This window comes from Dipodomys spectabilis, unplaced genomic scaffold (genome assembly GCF_019054845.1).
Source record: "Dipodomys spectabilis isolate Male_0828 unplaced genomic scaffold, ASM1905484v1 ptg000628l, whole genome shotgun sequence".
NCBI classification, from domain to species: domain Eukaryota; kingdom Metazoa; phylum Chordata; class Mammalia; order Rodentia; family Heteromyidae; genus Dipodomys; species Dipodomys spectabilis.
Window position 1 is genome coordinate 514,888 of NW_024871305.1, and position 4,326 is coordinate 519,213.

A 4,326-nucleotide genomic window follows, 5' to 3' on the forward strand; every position below is an offset into this window, starting at 1 on the left:
GGGGGTTCCTGAGCTCCGTCTCACCTCTCTTTGGCTGGCTTTTGTACATGGAAGGTAGCCTGCAAATGGGGGGGGCGGTGCTGGGAGGCTGCTGATGGAGAAGGCACCCCCAGAGTGGAAGGTGTGCTGCCTGGTCAGTGAGACCCCAGGGACCAGGGCAGCCCCCAGACGGATAGGACAAGCTGGGCAGGCCCAGGCACCAGCGAGGCCAGGCTAGGAGAGGCCCCCCCCCCCCCCGCCGCTTCGTGACCCCTTGGCTGTGTTTTTGAGCTGCCTGCCACCAAAGTCAGGCCAGGCCACCCAGGTAGACTCTGACCCTGGGCCAGTGGGGCTGTGGGGCTGCGGCCTCCCCCGGAGGGGCCGGGTGGCCTCCCACCCCTGATTCCAGTATCTCCACCTGCTGGACTGAGCGGCCACGTTCACGCAATTTGTTCAGAAATTACGGAGCTCATACCTACTGTGTGCTGCACTCATGGGCCCTGGGGACTGCTGGGCACACTCCTGCCCCTGTGGATGGTGGGGGAGACGGTGCCCGGTGGCCAGCACGTGGCTGAGCACCTACATATATGAGGGCCACCTCTGCAGGGCCGAGACCTAGTGTGCTCTGCGGTCACTGCAGGGAGAATTGTTGACAGACAAGGACACCAGATACCGAGCGGCCAGACGACAGCTTACACACTGCGTGCGTAGCCAGCGAGCAGGGCGAGTGTGAACAGGGACAGTGCCTGGCGGGTGGTTTTGACACACAGGAGATGTTCAGATAACTCCCTTAGTACGCGGTGAGCGGCAAGCCCCACAGTGCCCGCCAGTGCCCTGCGATGCCTGCCAGTGCCCCACCTCCGCAGAGGAGGAAGATGGTCCCGGAAGGGCAGAGGAGTCTGTACAGCACTAACACCTGTGGCTGTTCCCCATCTCCCTGTCGGAGCCCCTGTTCCCGAGCTCCCTGTCGGAGTCCCCTGTGTGCCCTGCAGGCGCCAGCAGCATCCAGGGAGCCCAGAGCACCCACAATTTCCAGCAGCAGCAGGACCTTGAAGAAGAGGAAGACAAGGCAGATTCAAAAGCCTGCAAAGGTTAAAATAAATTAACTTGTACCACGGACCCTCAGTAGACAGGGTGGAGCCAAGGTCCTCATTTGCATAAAAGGAGGATCTGCATTGGCTGGGGCACACCTGCCTGGTCTTCTCATTTGCATAAGAGGAGGAGTCTCATAGGTCCATCTTTGAAGCCATTCCTGGATTACTTATCCAGCCCCATGAGCTCTAAGGGCTGTGCACATTTTGCACAGGGATGTCTGGGGATGGATGGAGGGTGGAGGATGGAGGATGGAGGTGGATGGGTGGAGGGTGGAGGGCTGCAGCGCCCCTGCATTGGCGCTCCGGCAGGCTGCAGTTCTCTGAGGTCCAGCAGGCCAAGCCTCAGGGCCACCCCAACACGGGGGGGGCATTGCCAAGCTGTCACCAGATGGCTGGTTCCTTCGGGTCTGGCTGGTAGCTCCCTCAGAGGGACGTGGTCCTGCGGTGGGGGCAGGGACAATCTGATGGCCTCAGGCTGCAGTTTCTTGGCAGCCTGGCTGCACTCCAGGCCTGGGCTGGGCCTCTAGGAGGGGTTCACTGGCCCGTGGGGTGATGGCTCCAGAGTGGGTTCACGAAGCCACGGGAGCTCAGTGCGGTTGTCTAAAGGGCACGGTGGTGTGCGAGGCCGGGATGGAGTTGTGCCCAGGCCACGGGACGTCACCCTTCACTCCCTCTGGCAGACGCAGCATGGCCGGTGGCCCGTGGCCCGGCAGAATCGGCGGAGGGGGCACCTTCCCGCTCTCCCCGCTCTCCCCACCCTGGCCAGGCAGGCTCTCCCCCACCCCCACCCAGCTCAGGGGGGCAGGAGTGGGGGGCGCGAAGGTAAATAAAAACAGCCACTGTGTAGGAACTACAGCCCAGGCCGCTGGAGTGCCAGACCACGGCGCATTCCCCCACGAGGAAAGGGCTTTCTCACCAGTCCATGTCATAGGTAGGGAAACTGAGGCCCACAGCAACACGGCGTCTGAGCTGGGATTTGAGCCAAGGTTATCAGCAGGTCATCTCGGAGGGCGGGGTAAGGACGCGAGGGTCTGGGACTGTGTTCCCTTCCCTCTCACCATCGTCTGTGTGTGAGATGATGTTCTTTCTCTGAATGAAATGTTTGGTTTAGTTTGGGGTGCTGGGGTCTGAACTGGGGGCCTCCCACTTGCCTGGCACAGACATCTCAGGGTTGGAGCGGCCCTGGCCCTGGGGTGAAATTTGGGGAACTCCACTGGTGCAAAGTTATTTTTAAAGATCTGTTTCTCACTTGGCCACGTGAGCAGGGGCGGAGCGTGCGCTGCTGTTTCCAGCGCTGAGGCTTGAACTCAGGACCCGCGGCTAGCCGGGAGCCGCCTGCGCCCGTGCCACAGGGCTCTTTCATTGTGTTGGCAGTGGAGGACAAGGCCCGGGCGGGCGGATGGCGCTCTGCCCTCCTGCACCACTCTGTGAGCTCGAAGCAGCTTAACAAAGAGATGTAGAAGAGGCAAGGCGAGCTGGCGTGGGCTGTCAGATTCCGGCGGTGGGGGGGGCGTCCTCGTGGGCCTGCGGGGGAAGGACACATGTCACCCGCGGTGACACGCACCCTCTCCATTTCCCCTTCCTGTCTGCTACCTGTGTGTCTGGATTTTCTAATAATTAGAGGAGAGCTTTTCAAGGAACGCCTCCGAAGCCCCTCCTGGAGAGCTGCTAATTGCTCTGGAATTGTCTTTTCTCCATCCTGGAGAGCAGTGGTCGGGGGAGACCCAGAGCTGAAGCCTTGGTGCCTCCCCCGCCCCTCCCCCCCCCAGCAGCTCCCAGGGGAGCCCAGGCCGTGGCTACCGCTCAGAAACCTCAGGACCTCAGGCTGCTGTGGGTGCGGGTGAGCCCAGGGACCAGCTGCGGGGACACGCCCCCCTAGCCCACAGATGAGAAGGTGAGGCTCAGAGAGGGTGAGTGGCCGCCCAAAGTCACACTGCACGCCAGACCCGGGGCAGGACCTGGCCTCAGCGCTCCTCGCCACCCCGGCCTCCGCTCACTTCGCTCCAGGCTTCCCCCAAGGAGCCCCCGGGTTCTCTCTGTTTCTGGACCCAGAGGGCTGCCACCCTCTTCGCCCCCAGCACCCCCAGGCTTTGAATCCCCACCCGCTCTTCCTAGAGAAACACATGGGGTTTTCTTTGCCTTTTTCTGCTCACTGGGAGAAATCCCAGAACCGCACCTGATTGTTCGGTGATGATGGTCGACAAGCGGTGAGCACCCCAGAAACATGAGCGGGTCCCCAGGAGCCACGGGGACACCAGGACACCTTCGCGGGGCCTCTGGGATGGCACAAGCCAGCCACGCGCCCACCCATCAAGGCCCTGGGGGGCAGCCGGGCCCGGAATGCACCGGACGCCGGCACCCGGCTGGCTTGGACTCCACGTGGTCTGCAGATGCCCTGGGCCGCCAGAGATGGGGGCCGGACCTCAGGGTGGCTGCTCCCCCAGGGCCACAGGGCCCAGCAGGGTACAGGACAGTGAGAGAGAGGGAGAGAGGGACAGAGAGACAGAGGGACAGAGAGAGAGAGAGAGACAGGGAGAGAGAGGGAGAGAGGGACAGAGAGACAGAGAGAGACAGGGAGAGAGAGGGAGAGAGAGAGAGAAGCAGATGGACAGACAGGCAGGGAGACAGCGCCAGCATGCCCGTGGCCTCCACCAGATGTCTCCATGCTGGGAGCCAGGAGGTCCCGCTCATTATTCCAAATTCCCAGGGTTTCCAAAATGGTCTAAGAGAGGCCCCTGGCTTCTCTCCCAGCGCCCCCCTCCCCCCCCCCCCCCCCCCCCCGCCCGGTGGCCCAGGGCAGCCCCTCTGGCTCAGGCCCACAGCCTGAGATGAGGTCTCTGCCGCCCCCCTGTGGTCACCGGCTGCAGCACAGGCTCGAGTTTGTCATTGTCCCCGGAGGGTTGGGGTCTCCAGAGAACAGAACCATGCCTCGGCTCCTGTGACACTGAGGGGACCCCACGAGGCTGGCGTGGGTGGGGTCCCCTCGCCCAGTGGGTGCTCTGATTTGGGACACAGAGGAGACACAGGAGCGCGCTGTGTCCGCGCTCCGGCTCTGTGTGGCCCCTCTGAGCTCTGGGGCTGGGTCAGGAGTGACCGTCCCTGTCACCCTCCGTGCTCAGTGCCCACGTCCCTCCTCTCGGCCGCTGGGGGCCCCCCGCAGCCTTGGTGCCCCCAAGATCCCAGGGGTTTTTTGCCCCTCCTACTCAGAGGCCTGGACCGCCTGTACCCTACGTCCACAGGCAAAGACTCCGTT